Genomic DNA, 19,232 nt, shown 5'->3' on the forward strand with positions numbered 1-19,232 from the left:
ACTTTATTGGAAGAAAAGATTGCATTTTACATTCCTTCCTTAAATATATAAATCGTCTACGAACTCAAGCCTCACCATAGCATCAAACACATCAATGCAAAACACGATGGAATCGACATTGCCGAAACCATAACTATATACAGAGAGACCTTCTTGAATAGACTGACAGAAAGGCCTCATAAGAAACCTACACTATTTGCCAACAAAATTCAAAATTATAAGTACAAGCGCAAGGAAGCTAGGCTCCGTCATAAGATGATGCCCCCTGACTCTCCAAATCCTGATGATCCACCCCCTCCTCACTCAATTACAGGTACCTCTTCCACAACGGATGCGGCCAGCAGCACTCTGACCCCGCCGGATACCTTCCATAGTCTAGCGGTAGAGGTAGAAGAATTTTTAGAAGCCCTAAGAGTTAGGTAGCTTTAGAATGTACATCAGAATGAGACTCGGGCTCAAAGCCCAGGTGAGAGTTAAACTTGTAGAAAACAGAAAACGGGATATACCTCCTAGGGACTGGGCGAACATCTTTGATGTTATAAAATGATCCACACAAGATCATAATTTCAAGCCAAACGTCCCGCTAAAGGATGAACTTTTTGTTTGTTGGACCCATAAGGACAATATTCGGAAGAGGGTTTTTCTTAACTGTCGAAAGACTTGTTTGAAAAGCGAAGGTAAATGTAAATTCAACAGCTCAATACTTAGCCAGATGACATGCGGGAAAGGGCATTAATGTACTCACAAGACCCAACCCTATAAATATTAGTCAGGAAACTGAGGTCTGCCTCTCAGACCTCACAAGGTCTCAGTTGAGGAGGAGGTTGAAGGTAGGAAAAAAAATATATAGAAAATTATGACTGGATACGAACTCCAATTGATACATCGAGTTGCGAATTTTCGTACCAAGAAAAGAAGAATTTGTCACCTTGTCAACGTATCGTACTTTAAAAATAAAATTTTCGGAAAAAACTATTTAGGAATTTTGGATTTCTATCCAAGATGAGTAGCCAGCTCTCTACATGAGGGTACTGAAAATCTTGTTACAGTTTTCAACAGTGTGAGCTCGGTTTCTCAACAATAACTAAACTAATATTTACAAGATAAAAAGAACTTTTTATATACCACGTTTTAAAATTTTCTGTTGAATCATATAAACTTGACAATTCTATGTATTAATAATTTAGGACAAATATGGCAATTGTCAACAAATCTTTTCTTTTGCTGTTTTGCAACAAACAAATATAGAATACTGAAATGTCATTTTGATTTCCATAGTAACGCACGTATATATTAATAATTTAGTTGCTAGGACCACCCCCTTAGCAACCAATAATAGTGGATTGGATTACGGATTTCTTCCGAAATAACTTTTCATACAAAACAGAATTAACCGAAAATGAATTCAATTCTACTTAAAGATGACTAAAAGTATTAAGAGAATGCATTGGCATCGTGTTCTGATATATTCAAAAAGTTTCAAATGTCTAGCTAGTCGGGAAGTTAGTTAAAAATCGATTGCAAGATTTGTACTGGATAAACAACCACCCGACAAACAAGAATTTGGGCTAATAAAAACGTAAAAAATGAGAAAAACCTTTTGAGTTTAGACGAATAATTATTGAGGGTAGCCATATCAAATATTCAACCTAATATTTCTAATATCTGCAAAATCCGACAAGCATAGGTATCACAGTAATTGATTTTCACATCAAATAAAATCCATTTTGTTAAGGGTAATTTTAGTTACGGTTTTTCATATAATATGTATATATCTTTTCTTTCATATTTTTTTTCTTTGATTGTTATGTAATCTCTTTTTAATTAAAGGCATGTCATATTTTTTACACAGTTTGTTTACACAGACTCAGTGCTAATCATTAATACTCAAGACTTACAGAAGCTTGATATGACATGACTGGTGTAGTCACCAGTACTGCAGCTGGTAAGAATGGTTTTAAATCTCGGTAAGCTGGGTAAAATATGAGGGTAGTAGTAAAATTGCAGTCATCTTACCTCCATAGATTTTTATTTTGAAACTAGATATAGTTACCAGGTGGTAGTACATACTATCATTCTGTCAACATTCTTGGGTGTGGTTTAGTTCTATAACATATTATTTTGATTGACCACCACCGTACGCCATACTTATTTATACCTTTCCGTCAATCTCTCACAAATTAATTGTAATGTCGTTTAATACTTTCTATATATTTACCTACCCACGATGGCCGAGCGACTTCCGCGTCGGTTTATAATGTCGCAGGTCCCAGGTTAGAATCCTGGGTCTGGGAAATACACATTTTTAGTTTATGTTTGAAGTATGGACCCAACAGGTTGAGCAAGTGGCTAACATCCATTTCTTGTAAAAAAAAATTGATACAAGCCCCCACGTCGAAGCCCATATCATCCTTTTAGGATCGGATGTGGTCAAAAATATATCATCATCAGCCGGGGTCAATCCACTGCTGGATGAAGGCCTCCCCAAGCTTTCTCCAACTCTCTCGGTCCTGTGTCGTTCGCTGCCACGTATTTCCGCCGAACTTTACCAGTTCGTCAATCCAGCGGCTTTTAGGGCGACCCTGTGGCCGTTTGGATGACTGGATGACAGCATTTGTCCAGCGGCCGTCCTTTCGGCGAGCAATGTGCCCCGCCCATCTCCATTTCAGCTGTTTGGCAGTGTGGCATATATACCTACTCGATATGCTAGTACTACATTGTAAGCATAATGTCAAAGTATTATAAGATTAGCCTATCATTTGTTTTCCTTCACGACCCGATTAGAATAAATGATTCCTTTATTTACATCAGTTTATTATTCAAATTCAGAATTTGTGTTTACATGTATGTTGTCTTTCACCTTACCCCATTTAATGTTTTCTCCCTATCTCACTCTCAACTACACATTTACATATCTCTTCTCTCATGTGATACAGATAGATTCAAGACAAATTTATACTTCTGATAATATTCAATTACTTTTTACTTCAGCTGAGGCATGGTCTAAAAAGATCGTGACTATGCGACGCGCGGATTGTGCAAATGACGCGTGCCGAACAAAACATAATTTGTCATAGAAATTCAACATGCGTCCATTTAATGTTATGGTTATTGTTATATTAGTAATAATAATATATTCATCGACATGTTTTCTTTTTCGAGTACATGCGTAACGTTTTTTAGTCATCTTTACACAATATAAGAATATAGTCCTCCGATGCCATCACAAAACAAATTGACTTGCTCACACCTCGACTACCGCTCTCCGATTGGCGATGAGTGCGAAATTTCGTCCCACCTATTGTTGGAAATTATTTGCCGTTTCACTTATATGTGCTCTTAAACCAAATATGTTGAAAAAACTTTCTATGAGATGGAGCTTAAATTAATGAAATTTAAGCAAAAAAAACTACTGGACAGCTGATTAAGTTAAGTTACAAATGACTTTGCATTGCAGGTTCATTTGTGGAGAACTTCACACTACTCCTATGACATTTATTTTGCAATTTGCAGGCTGTGTAAAAAGACAATCCGTTACAATGATTAGATAAGCATCTAATAATACTACACTTTGGCATTACAGTACTCTCTCAGTAATCCGCTACCCCAAAAACCAGACAAGTGTCCAAATAGAGAAAGCGGCAGATTATAGTGCATACATACAAAATATGGTAAAAATTAAAATAAGTATTTCGTAAAAATAGTTTTTCTTTGAGAAATTTGTACTAGCAAATTACGGTTTTATTTATAATCATAATCAAGTATTTACTAAATTATACATACTAAGTTTATTAACTAAATATTATACTGTAAATCACTTGACACAACGAGTTGTTCAGTGCGGCAGATATTCTTAAATGGCGTAGGATTCCTGGCTTTCCCTATGGCCAAAAGTTTCAGTTTGTGTGTCCTGGTTGCATTGGAGCATGGCATAATTTTATTGTGGTGCGGTCCTTGGGCACTTTCCTCCCTGACTTTATTACTGAACATACGTTTTACGAAGGAGAAGTTTCCAAAATAAAACCTTCTCATCTGCATTGTATACTTGTACGCGGCGGACTACTGAATTTGGCAATCGAATACCGCTTATAGAGCTTGATTTTGTGCTTTCAACTAGTAAAAATAACGGCAGATTATAGTGGTTGTCAGATAATCGAGCGGCAGATTACTGAAAGTACTGTACTATGTAACTGAAAAATCCAATAAAATTTCTATAAAACCGTTTATTACTGCAGTTAAGTAATCACATTGAACATATAAAACATGGCAGCCTTTGCGTGTGTCTGAAAATCGGAATATCAATTGAGCGATTTTAATATTTGTGGAGTTTACCTACTAAACTATGCTTCATGCGTTTGCTAAATAATTCCAAAAGTCAAAACAGATATATTATCCTATAAGACGCCTGCTAAATTTATAGTCCAAATTATTACGATCGGACTAAGAATTTCAAACATATTATTGAAATGTTTATTTGTAATTAACCCATTAAAGACAATTGGCGTCAATTTGGCGCCGCTTGTCCATAATAAAAAAAATATTTTTAGATATTTCTTAAAACCCTACATAAAGAGAATCATAAATTGAAATGTGTCAATACATACCTGTATAAGTTTTTAAAATATATTGAAATAAAACATATTAAAAAAAGTTCTAACAGTTTTAATAAACCTTTTTTAGATTTACTAATAAAAATTATCTGACTGTTGGTCCACACTATTTTCTCTCTTTTCGATAGCAAACCGCATTCAAATTCTTAGGAACCTGTATTTTGCTTGGGGTCAAATAATTTAACAATACAAATTTTACAACTTGCTGTAGTCAGATATTTTTAACTAGGTATTAGCGTGGCGGAACCCGGCGGGCCACAAATTTCTATGAAAAAATAAAATGTTATAAACATATCTTTTTTGGAAATATATTAAAAGTATATCATAAAGAGTTATATTTCGGTTAAGTATTTCATCATGATTCCAAGAGATGGCAGTATGTGTATAATATATTAAATTATTTAAAACGATCGATCCGGGCTAGTATAATGAGTGTAAAGTACAGCATGTATACACGCTTATTTTCTATGCCCAACTCTTCGCGCACAGAATTGTAAACGTGCTTGTGGCATACATCTGGTTAAAAAAAGAACATCACATGAGATTGGTGGTTTAAGCTATAAATATGACGCACGGTAGGGGCGGGGCGGAGATTCAAGAGAATGTTCTGCAATTGGCATGGTACACTCAAGACGGTTTGGTGCAAAACGGCTGAAAAATATTAGTTTATACTAAAAGATTAAATACAATAAAATTTAATCAAAAAACATATTTTTTTGTTCAAATGTAAATCTTAGTGAAATTAAATCATAAAACATAAAGCATTACCATAAACCTTGGAGCTGAAAGTCTGGAAGTCACAAATTCAATATTTTGCAGGAGCGCAGTTTTAAACAAAAACAATCAGTCAAATGTCTCTACAAATGAATCTTTTCAGATATCCTCAATTATTTTGTTAAATTTGTAAATTGTAAAGGCCATTTGAGATTGGATTTTTTTTTTAAATTCATAATTGGGAAATTATTGGACTTCAGCACTATCTGCTCTATAGTGTCTATTGTATAATGTCTATACTATGGATTTTAAATATGTAATAAAATGTATAAGATAATATAATAATAGTTACAGGTATATTTTAATAATTACAGGTATATTTTAAGCCATTACACAAGATGCAAACATAAAAATAATTATAAAAAAATTAAAAAAATAACAAACTTGTGTAATATTGTATAAATTTGATGAAGTTTGGCTGAATGAGGCTGTTAAAATCTGACATAAATAGTGCACACTAAAATTTGCCAGTATTTGTTTTCATTGAACTAAGTTTTTAAAAAAAATAGTTAAATCCTGTGCAAACCAAGCCAAATAATATTTGATTATAGTTTAATTTTTAAACCTTAAACACACTAAAATACTCAACGAAACGGTTGACGTCCAAAAACATAGTACAAGTGTGACTTCAGTGTTGCTAATATACTTTCGCTTTTGTGTGAAAATTCTTTAAAAAATCTATTGCATTAATAATAATTTCCTTACTCTGTCGATTCAAAGGAATACCACGTCCAATTTTTGATAACATCGTAGAAATATGCGGATAAAGATATTACTGGTAATAATAAAAATGAACGTAGGTAGTTGAAAATTAAACAAGAAAATGTCTGAATAACGTGTATATTCAAGCACTTTGTTTTAGGCCCACATTGTTATATTAACAACAATGTTGAATTCAGCCAATAAGGGAGCTAGACTGCACATATGCATATCAAGCAAATTCTATCGGATAATAAATCGTCTCTGTTCTGGCAGAACACACTAACTGGAGAATACTAGTTTTGAGTAATTTGAGTTTTTCAAATGTTTGAAATGGTCTATCATGTGAGCATGGCCCCCAAATCCTGAAGCGGGCCCCCAGGCTAGGATCTTTGGCGGGCCCCCCTACCTATCGCTAAGGTTAAAGGCAGTGTGACTCTCCACAGTAGCTTTTTCCAAATGATGTACACGGTAAAATTAATGTGTTTATTTTTAGTGTTTTTTTTTATATTTTAATACATCCATTTGAAATATGGAAATGTCAAGTATACACAAGTAAAAATTGTATCGTACAAACACATAATTTTAAATATTAACATTATTGAAGGAAAATAGCGCCGCAGGCGACTTCTTTTACTATTAGAGAGGATTTGTGATGTGTATTTATATCACTTTATCTGGTCGACTCGCCACGCCGGGCCCTTCCTGAGCCCGGGCCCCCAGGCTAGAGCCCTGTCAGCCCCCCTTTGTGGGGGCCATGCATGTAAGTACATAATTGTAAAAAAGATGACTTTAAAATAAAGACTGTTTATTTATTAAGAAGGTTAAAGTAAAAAATAAAGTAAAATTTTCTTTTTTTATGTTTATTTCCTTATTTGTCTATAAAAAAACCAATTAGTGTTTTTTGCCTGAACACATTTTGTCTTTTTCAGCGGTACTGATTACACTAAGTGTTATTTAGTGTTTTCTGCCTGGACAAAGATGCAGAATATTCTAAAGCCATTGTCATAGTTTTAGAGGAAAATTTTAGTAGGTAAAATTATCTAGGTATTTTTATAGAAAAAATGAGATAGATACATACTGCATAGTATATTCTTATAGAGCGTAGAGATAGAGTAGAAGACATATTAATAAAGTGAATTTCAGAATAACTGTCATTGGTGGAAAAGTAGCATAGAGTCATCATCATCAATCTGAATCAATACACTGCTGGATAAAGCCCTCTCCAAGCTGATACACTTCTCTCGGTCATCTGCGTTGTGTTGCCACCTACTTCCGCAGTACTTAACCATTTCATCGATCCAGCGGCCTCTAGGTCTACTTTGCGGACATTTTGTACCTCTTGGGTACCACTGGATGACTAAATTTGTCCATCGGTAGTCCCTTTTTTGAGCTATGTATCCAGCCCATTTCCATTTGTGGTTTTTAGAGAACACTTACATCGCAAACCCTTGTCTGTCTTCTTATCCAATCATTCCGCTTTTTGTCATTTTGCGTTATGCCCAGCATACACCTCTCTATACCACGCTGTGCTACTATAGGTTTCTTGGTTTCTCTTTTACTTAGGGTCCATGTTTCACACGCAGATGTGATTACGGGAAGCACACACTGGTTTAACATTTTGCGCTTAAGACACAGGTAATTTTTTAAGACATTATTCAGGCGGTCAAAAGTACTTCAGTCCAGCTTGACTCTCCGAACAATTTCATAAAATATACATCCACCTACAGAAACTTGTTGTCCAAGAAAATATCAATTGAGTTACCACATATTGCTCTTGCAGAAGAATCGTAAAAGAAATTGCATCTCTCATAATTATTACGAAAAAGTGTTTCAGCAGTGGCTTAATTGAAAATGAACCATGTGCATTTAGTCAAGTTAGGTGGTGATTCGTGAAAGGCATGACCACTTCTACGACTGGAAACATGACTTTCTTGGTTTCCTGTTGTCTCGGGTAGATAATCACAAATGAAACAACTGCGTCTTTCATGTTAGAAGAGTCACGTGAGCTTTGTTAGTAGAAGCACATATTGAATTCGTAGTTAATTTGAACATGAAGTTGGGTATACAGAGGGGTGGACCCCATTTGAGTCACGACCTTCGGCCATGAAGTTCCTACTATGAAGAAGAAGAATGATGCTAACACAAAAGTAACACAAAACAAAAAGAAACGGACTTATGTGACCTAAATTTTACCAAAATACTATTTATCATAGAATTAAGAAAAAAAACTTTTATCTTTTTCAATTAAAATACTAGTAGTCTGTATTCTATCCTTATGGGTCATGGTCCTTAGTCCCCTTACGCACTGTCGACCTGTCTGGCAACTAAGAGTCATAATAAAGGAAATCAGTATTTACGCACATGGTTGCGGCGGCGCTCAGTCATATTTTCTGGTTCCTGGCAACCATGGTTGCCGGAGACCAGTCGACAGTGCGTAAGGGGCCTTATGGTATGTGGGTATAAATTATAAAAGTTAACGAAACAAATACACTGCCTGGCACCATGCCTATTCCTGAAGACAATGGGCCAGCGTTAAATAATACCTATACAAAGTCATACTGCATCTCTCATATACATACGAAACTAAGATGCTCACACAGTGTAATTGTAGTTCCAAGTTAAGTAGTGTGGAGTTGGATTCACGACTACTTCCGGTGCGGCTACCGTGACTCTTCGTGTATACTTGCTGTCGTCTTAGGTAGACGAATTACAAAATAGACCGTTTAGGTATATCATATTATTATTCAGGTGAATCAGAAGCGCGCTCGCGGTGCCCATCGAGGATGAGAAGAGTGGGAGCCACATCGACTCCTTGGTATGGCGCTATATCTTTTCGTGTATACTATCGTCTCAGGTGGATGAATTGCAAAACAAACTTTATACGATTCCGATTCTCATCAAGTACCAAGTAATGGAGGTGAGGATTGGGAGTCACGACCAGGTACCATAACTTTTCGTGTATACTATAATCTCAAGTAGATAAATCACAGAAGAAAGTGTGTCTCTCTGATTATGTATAGGGATTGGTTAGGTAACGCACCTGGACTACATGTAAATAATCTTTTTAATGTGTTTCATACATCAGTGGCTTGTTGTCAATTTTGATTATAAAACAATAAATGAATAAATAAAAGGACTGTGATGATTAAAAGCAATATATAATTGTAAATTAGGCTCTGTCAATCTCTCAGATCACATTGTTTTAGAGACTATAGACACTAAGTCGCTGGCCAATATAAGGTGAAAAGCAAAAATGGTTCTAGAAGAAAACACTAACTCAATTAGTTGTTATTTCCAGGCAACATTTTGTGATTTTTCATTTAGTTCGTTTGCACAAAACTGTTTTTAAGCAAATGTATATTTTATAAAAATTGATGTGTTTTTCCAGACGGTAAAGTTTGAAATAAGGAACATTTTGGTATGTCAGAATAGTGACGAAATATTATGTTGGTGTTAGTGACCATCTTTAGTACCATCTTAAATATAAAATTGACCTCTAAATGGTTGTAAGTTTTACTTTTTTTTCCAAGTTATACTTTCATGTACCATAAATAATGTTATTGAAAGATAACATTATACTAAAGATGCCAAATATTGATGGAAAATCGATTTAAATATATGACTTAAGGCTGATTTAGAGGAGTCACTGCGGATGATTATCCGTATTGAATTGAATCTAGGCCTTCATTTTTTGTTTACATGTGTCACTGAAAGTGAAATACACAATTCATCCAAAATGGCGTAAAGTGAAATTATGCTGCTGGTTGGAATTCAAACAATTTGTGATTATAATATATCGTCACCGTTCAGGCAAAAGTCACCAACCCTGAAAATGGCAGTTTTGAGTTGAGTATGTCACCCGAAGCGTAAAATTATGTTCTTTAAGATGCAAAACTCACCTCGGTACATTAGTTAGTAAAATTTTGCTTAAATCCGAATTATTTGTTTTTCACTAAATGACTTTCGATAAAATCTTAACAAGCAAAAGTCATTATAGGTGAATAGACATTATTGACTCTATAAAAAAAAAATCCTTCGTTATAAATATACAAGCAAAAGTCACTATACTATGGATGGTGAGTTTTACTGATGCTTCTTTTGGCTAACATTCTTCAGATTATTAACAAGCAAAAGTCACCAAACCATAATTTGAGCTACCTTGCCTCCTTTAAAACCTTCCAGATGTTTTAATTAGCATCAAAAAGTAAAAGTACCTTAAAGAAATTATTAAGAAGACATGAGAAAATAATTTAATGTAGATAAAACCTTAAAAACATTAAAATCTGATTTTTCCTGCATTTTCAAACTTTCAAATTGCGATATCTCAAAACTATGTTTTTAGGGTTGGTGACTTTTGCCTGAACGGTGACGATATATATTATGAATGCATTTCATCGAGAAAAAGACGAATAGGAAAAAGAGTCATTGGTGGATAAAACCATAGACTAATATACATGGGTAATGCGACGTCATATTTATTTATTTATTTATAAAAAGAGTATTACGGCATTACAGCTATTGGCCAATGCGCCATAATACATAATAAATACAAATGTATAAGAATATCTTAATTACAAATAACAATAAAAAGACAGCATGTGTAAATATTAATGAAATATGATAATTTATACAATTATAAATTTAGCCTATTTAATACGTCCACAAACATTATATAGTTAATAAAAAACAAATCAACCTTTATGGTGCCATCAAATAAGCTAATTGCACGATACACAGCATCATGAAACATAACATCTGTCCTGCGATGAGGTATCTTGAAGACCGTGGAGCTACGAGTGATATTGGTGGGAACATGAAAATTAATATTTGCCAGTATATACGGATTGTAAATGAACCCACGAAGAAGTAAAAAGAAATGCTTTAAAAGAACAATCACTCTTCAGGTAGACAGGGATTGCATTGATAGCATATCCAGAAGAAAACGAGTCGGGAAATTCATTTTATTGTCATTATCATAAGGAAAGAACCCGTATGTTCTTAAGTAGAGAAATCTAAGAAATATATTGTGGACTCGATCCAACTTAATTGTATGGATGGACCTATTAGGACTCCAAATAATGCTGGCATATTCAAGAATACTCAACACAAATGATACGTATAATGTACGTAGCACTCGGACGTTTTCGAATGATTTTGAAACCCTCATTACAAAACCAAGCATTTTGCTAGATCTAGTACTGATGTCAAGAATATGCTGATTGAAAGTGAACTTTGCATCATACAATACACCCAAATCTTTTATCTCCGTTACCCTACTCAATATTATACCAGACAATGTGTATGGGAACAATAAGGTGTGCCTTGAACGACTGAATGAAATAATATTACATTTGGAGGTAGCGAATTCAAGTTTATTCAATATAGACCATTGCGAGATAGCATCTAGGTTAGACTGCATCATCGCACAGCATAATGGGGTTTCAATAGTTCGAAAAAGTTTAAGATCATCTGCGAATAGCAAACAAGAAGAATTGGTTATAACTTTGACAATATCATCAAAAAATATTAAAAACAAAATTGGGCCAAGATTTGAACCTTGAGGAACACCAAAGCTTGTTCTAAAAATCCGCGATTCATTCCCATGGTAATCAACAAATTGACGGCTATTTTTCAAATAAGAAGCAAAAAAACATATACTATTTGCCGCGCCAAATGTACAAAGCTTTTGTAATAAAATATCGTGATCAACACGATCAAATGCCTTGGAAATATCTGTGTACACAGAATCAACTTGAATTGACTTATCTATAGAATTTGAAATAAAATTATTATACACTGTAAGATTTGTTACTGTGGACCGCCTAAGTCGAAAACCATGCTGCGAATCGGAGAGGCGAGAGTCTATTTGACGGTTGATGTGTATATGTAATATCGATTCATATAATTTACATGGAGCCGAAAGAACTGCTATTGGCCTATAGTTAGAGATCTCTGATCTAGATCCCTTTTTATGAAGCGGCCTTAGGCAGGTCATTTTCCATGCATCAGGAAAAGTGCTGGATGCTATGATTAAATTAAATATATGTTTAAGCGGAAAGGATATATGTTCGTAACAGCCCTTAACAACATAAGGTGGCAAGCCATCTGGACCAAATGAACTTTTGGGAGACAAATTTGAAAACCCATATTCCATATCTTTCTCGTCAAAAGCTGAGATTTGAATATCTTGCGTTGCAGACGAAGGACCAGCAGAATCGGGGTCAAGTAGCGGTTCTATCGAGCTATAAAGTGATTCAAATTGCTTAGCAAATGCATCAGATATACCATGGTTCTCTATAGGATCATTATTCAACGTCATCATGGCATTGTCTTTTGTAGTACTACTGGAACTAAGCGAATGAATATATTTCCAAAAACAATTAGGATCTGAGACAATATTTCGACCAATCGACGTTAGATATGATTTGTGAGCCGAAGAGATGTCACACTTCAATGAGTTTCTGAGACAGGAAAATTTACTATAATCTGCAGTCCGTCTATGTTTTTTCCACAGTGCGTGATAATATGCCTTTGACCTCAGATTATAAATAATTTCTGGCGTAAACCACTTAGGATATGAGTACTTCGGTAGATGAACGAGCCGGCGAGGGAAACAGGAGTCCAGACTGTTATAAAATTTATTATAGAAAATATCTAATGCCGTGTTTACATCAATTTGTTCATATAAAGAGGTCCAATCTGTAGTACTCAAAGAATTATACAACGCTAAAAAATTTCCATTTAAAAAATTTCCATTTGAAAATTTCATTGCGGATTATGCCTATTCAGTGGAGGAATCGACGAATCATTTCTGTGCGATACATGCTTAAAAGATACAATTGTGCAAGTAGAGGGATGATAGACATCTTCAAGAACGAGAGGCTCGTCACACTCGCTGACCACCGTGCAACCAACGTTAGATAGCACCAAATCAAGCGTCCGACCGAGACACTTGTCTTCGAGACACTTATTTTTCACAGAAGAAAATTGTTTTAAATTAAATAAATTATTAAAGCTAGCATATCATCGGGATTTGATGATGACAGTTCTCAGGGGTGCAGTGCGCATGCGCAGGACTTTTGGAATCATCGCAGTGAACACAAAATGATCGAAAAGTAGAACAAGTTGAACTTCATTCACTTTTGATTCCGGATGATCACTTTCGATGATTCGTTGATGAATGTGCGTTTACACGGGTCACTGGGGATGATTCCTTCGCGATGATCGTCAAAAGTGAATCATGTAAACGGGACTTTAGCCGTGTTTGAAACCAAAATGAGTTGTGATAGTCATTTTAAATTTGTCTAATATATATATATATTGCTTAGGCAAATTCCCTCTTTAAATCTTCCAGCAATGAATTATTTTAGTTACTTATTAATCATGGTAAATCGAATCTATTAAAAATAATTGATTAAATTGAATAATATTTATGATTCATAATGAATCCTCTGTAAATTTCCGGTCTGCATGTCGAGTTGGTAACCAAGTTTAAATACTTGGATGCCACGGTTGCCAATGATGGTAGTCTTTCCATGAACTTGAAATCCGCATGGCAGGTTACATTCAGTCAACTTAGAGCCGCCTGGAGAAACTATTTTGGAGCAATATTTGTTCATTCATCGCGTGCATGCTAGTAGTGTGTTCCTGTATGGCTGTGAGATGTAGCAACTTACCAAGTCTCAAATGTCTCAGCTTTTGAGAATTGAAAATCAATGTCTCCGCCGAATCTTATGGGTAGGTACATTGGTACGACGAAAAGGTGCTTTACTTGGCTTGGACATGTGTTCCGGATATCGTCCGGAGAGTTCCAACATTCCGTATTCTTGTGGCACATCCTCGAGGATTTCGTTGCTGACTCTCCCTTACCTTACAGCAGCGATTTCCAAACAGGGAGGCGCGAAAAGTTTAACACGATTAATGTAGCCACAGGTTTGCAGTTTTCAAATGCATAGTTAATAAAACGGCCGCTAGTTATAAACTACATAAAAAAAAAACAATCCTATTAAAAGTTGTTTGCAAACCTGTCTGAAGATATGGAGACTAATTTTATAATATAATCTTATAACAGTAAAAAAAGTCACCTGCGGCGCGGCGCTACTTTTAAATTACTATTAAACAGTTTAAATATGTGGTTGTGCGTTGCAATTTGATGTGTTATCTATATGATGATTGATATACTTAAATGATAACTCCCGTGTATAATTTAGGAAACACTACTTTAGAGCACCACACTGCCCTTAACCTCAGCGATAGGTAGGTGGGCCCGCCAAAGATCCTGGCCTGGGGGCCCGTTTCAGGATGTGCGGCTCATGATAGAATCCATTTGTCAATGAACGATGATGAATTTGGATTGAAAAGGAAAAATTGGTAGAATTATCATGCGATAATTCATTGAAACAAAAACCCTAGTTCAATTTTGGTTGAATCTAAGTGAAGAATAATATAATACTTTGTCAAGAAAGCAATGCAAGTTGTAAGTAAAGTACTGCTAACATTCGTAACATCATATTTATGCGAAAGGGGATTTTTTGCATTAGCTGCAATGAAATCCAAATATCAATCCCGTTTGGTAGAAAAAGAGCACTTTGTACTAACAAGCACATTCATCGCATGAAAAACAAATTAATTTAAATTATAACAACTTGCTTATTTTTATATATTATATTTGTATTTGTACATTTTTAACTATTTAAAAAGGTGTCTATTATTATTAATGACATTAAGGGGGGGGAGGCGCCAAGGTTATATTTTTTTTATACAAACAACACAAAGTTTGGAAACCACTGCTTTACAGTGCTGCTACTAAAGCGATGTGCTGCAGGTCTCACATGGTAGGAAGCGCAAAATGTGGCAATGGACTGAAGGAAGTGGCGCGACCTTATGCTTGTTCTCTGCTCTGATGCTGGAGCGCAACCGGGTACAGAGAAATAGTAGTAGAAGTTTCCATAATAAAGAACTACTCTGCAGCAGTGTTATTTCAACAATAAAATGATTATTTATTAAAACATAATGTTTCACTAAAGAAATAAAAGGGTAATAGCAGCAAATGGTTGCTATGTAGGGCGTGGCCCCAGGGTCAGGATGTTTGGCTGACCCCCTACATATCGCGAAGGTTAAGGGCAGTCTGATTGGTGTGTTCTACATTAATGTTCTTAAAATGGTATTCCGCGGTAAAATTAAGGGTATTTCGGTATTTTTAACGATTTTTGTATTTTTACATAAATATCATAATATTACGGAGCACTGATCGGGGCATTTTTGCGACACTTTGCCATAGTGGATAGCAGTGGCGAAGGGTGACTTTTGGAAAGAGGTAAGCTGTGGAGATCAGTGAAAAAGAGCACACTTGTCAGGTAACTTACGGGAAATAAGAAGATAATACTTACGATATTACTACTGATGAATAGGTGCACACTAATGACAACGACACACTGGTCATAGGTTTCACCGCTGAATTTGTCAAATTATTTAAATCACTTATGGCAGTATTCATAAACATTGTAGTAATTGAAATAAAACACAATATTCGAACCATACAATTTAACATAAACGAAACCGGTCATCATGATTATTAAATTATGGGAAATCAGTATCACATAATATTATTGTGTTTTATTTTAATTACTATGTATACAATATTCACCAAAATCTACACAAATACATGATTACATGACAAGAGTCCACAGAGCACTGAAGGCCGGTTTGAACCGGTCAGGTAATTTAGTAACTAACTAAACATGTATAAACAGACAAATTTAGTCGGGTAATTTAGTAACATCATTTAGTCGAGTCGATCCATTTTTTCAGTCGAGTAGCGAATACGAGACAACACAAGTTCATTAGTTGTCGTAGAATTTTTTCCACCCATTCTTCTAATATATAAAGTTATTAACTTATTTTATTTTTAATTATACAAATTTCAATTAAAAGAATATTTCGAGGGTATACTGACAGAAAGCATTAACTCATTAAAACAAGTTCTGAGATAATCGCAAAAAGGACTTTAATTGTTTTTTCAAAGCGTTCTCCCACATAGATTTTTTTCTGATTTAAAAACATGTTTTCCACATTATAAAGACTAACCTTTATGGGAAACACAATAACGACATGTTACAAGTCCTGTATTTTGTATACGCAGAACGCATTAGGTCATTATCATGCTTTCTATCAGAATGAAAAAATAACAATATGATTTAATAATGTTTCTATTTTCTCACCATTATATCCTATGCCTTTGTGCGTTTTACCAGAACGTAGAGCGTAAAATTGTATACATTTTGGCATTAAAAACAGCAAAAACTGAAACAATGTGTTCTGTCAGTATACCCTCGATTTATTCTTAAACTTTGTGGGTTATTCGTTGAATTCATTATTTATTTTTGGTTTGTTACGTTGTGCTTTGTTCATTTTGACACGTCACTCACAGATGTACTGTGTTCGGACACTTTTCAGTTACTAAATCATTTAGTGGTAACTGAATCACTCGCCACTCGACCAGTCTGAACCGGCCTTGAGAGCCTATTTAAAAAGATTCAAACAGAGATGATGACTGCTCTTTCTATAATCTAAAAATATAATTAAACACAAAAATAACACAACCTAGGTATAAAGGTTATAAAAATAGACCCATTATGATAAAAATCGGTTTATTCTTAATGTTAAATATCGAAACATTAATGATTATATCGGGGGAAAAAAGAATTAGAAATTTATGAATACATGCTTTCTCCTCCACCACTCACCACGTCTCAACACCCTTTCAGGTATATACCGTGGCGTAGCGAACAAGAAACGTCTTTCAAAATTGTGCTGGGAGCATTCTCTTCAACCTATGAATGGGAACACTACCAGAGGACCTTCTTATTATATCAATCCATCTCTCTTGATTAACAGCATCTCTAGGGAATCTAAAAAATAAGAACAACTTATAACAACATACTTATGGTGATACGAATCCGATAAATAAGTGAGAAACAATATTTAAAAACTACCGCTATATTTTATATGCCAGCAGCCGATGCTCGATCTTTTGCAGTCGACTCATTTTTTGACTAAATTGTGAAAGTTCAAAAATAATTCACGCGGACTTCATAATTATCACTTTACTTACAAATTTTTTGGAACAACGAAATATCAGTAGATTCAGTATATTGCCAAAAATATCAGTATGTCTACTGAAATTTCAGTAGATATGGAAACACTGCTCGTGGGTCGTGACGGCAAAAACCCGTGCATAAACCATATTATGTGAGAAAAGGGAGCCGTTTCGGATGTTGACCGTTAGATTTTCTGCCGTGACGACCAAAACCGTGTAGTGTGAAAGGAGGGTAATAGTCAAAGAGATTGAAGACTCCAAGGAAGGGAGGAGTCCAATCTCTTTGGTAATAGTACTATAATTTCCTGAAAGAGGAAAAGGAACCGAGAAAAAAATGTTAACTTTTTAAATTCAGCCCAAAACATTTTTTGGCCGGAAGAAGTAAATAAAAAAGGACCTCTCAATTTCTCAAATTACCGGTTATTTTTTGTGAGGAAAAAAACTTTTACATTATTATCGAAGACAACGTTGAAATGCTATAATTTATTGGATCGCGTACCTACTATAATTTGGTGACAAGAGATGACTACATAATATAAATTAAATCGATCTTTGGTTCAGCACATCTCTAGTTATTACTTATTATCTATGTCTCTGTCTCTAGCAGTGTTGCCAACCATACTATAATTATAGTATTTGTACTATAATATTGGTCCGCGTACTATGTACGATATAAAAAAGGTATAGTACGCCCCAAATACTATAATTTTTAATATAGGAAAAAATATGTAAAAAGTACTAAAATTTCGATATTTTCGTTCTATAAATTGGTACAAAGTACTATAATTGCGTAATATAAGAAGATTTGGAGAACTTGGAACAAAAATTGATCGAAAAACGTAAAAAATTCCCCTGAATTTTGGTTTAAAATGAAATTTCTTGAATTATTCGGTAAGTATTTTTGGTCGGGAATAAAAAGGGTCTCGGAGTTTCTCAAATTCTCCGTTATTTTTTTCTGAGAAACAAAAAACCTATACATTTTCAACAATTGTGTCGCTGAGTTTCAAAACCCGCTATAACACCTTTTTGAAATAATTGAGATATATATCAATGGATTCGTAATTAAAATCTCTACATGAAAATTTTATTGTCTCTTTCAAAGTCCGCTATGATTGACTGTCATTTATGAAAGAAAATCAATGTGTCAATCAATTCACGCTATAACACTATGTGTTACTTTCAAAATCCCCTATAACACAACTGACCAATAAGAAGCGAGAATCAGACGAAATGCAAAATGGCCGCCAGTACATTTATGTCATGAGTTGCGGTAAGAGTGCTGTTTTGTTGATTTGTTATTCTTTCGATTTATAGTCTTAAAATGTGTGACGAACTTATAAATATGGTTAAATGTCCACTTAATAAAGCTTGAAAGAGGTTGAGCCATCCAAAATCTTGGAAATTCAACGAAATACGCCGTAAACGGTAAGTTAAATTAGACATAAATGTGTTAAAAATGCGCGAGTCATCATCTGAATTTCCAGTGGCGTGTAACTCAATTAAGAACTGGTTAAAACTGTTCTTTTCTCTAATATATTTTTATAATTATTTATAATAATAATTTTATTTTTATAATCATTTTTCAATGGCACCATTCACAAACTGCACTTATATATTATCAATGTGTAGGTACTGTGAAATGTTTTATAATTTATCATTATTATTATTACATATAATAACTTAGTTACTTCTTATAAGTATAACAAATACCTTTCACATTCAAGTTCAAGTGGTGATGCTCTGGCTCAGCGCGGTGACAGATTATTTGACTCACTTATTTACATGTATCGTCAAAAAATGTTATGAAAAATAAAGAAGGTAAACAATTAATTTACTCAAGTGAAATATAAAATAAATGAATGAAACATGTTTGCAGTCAAATTATGAGAGTACCGCGTCACTCATATTTTTTAAAACCAATGTACCTATATATTTTATTTTATATTGTTTTTGTGAGAACGATAAAATATGCTATACATACAGTGTTTTTATGTAAATTGCATTGTATTTTTAATAGAATTCTTTTTACTGAACAATGAAAAATTGTA

The sequence above is a fragment of the Rhyacophila brunnea genome, unplaced genomic scaffold (assembly GCF_057557595.1).
Source record: "Rhyacophila brunnea isolate RB1 unplaced genomic scaffold, BYU_Rbru_1.0 scaffold_1, whole genome shotgun sequence".
NCBI classification, from domain to species: Eukaryota; Metazoa; Arthropoda; class Insecta; order Trichoptera; family Rhyacophilidae; genus Rhyacophila; species Rhyacophila brunnea.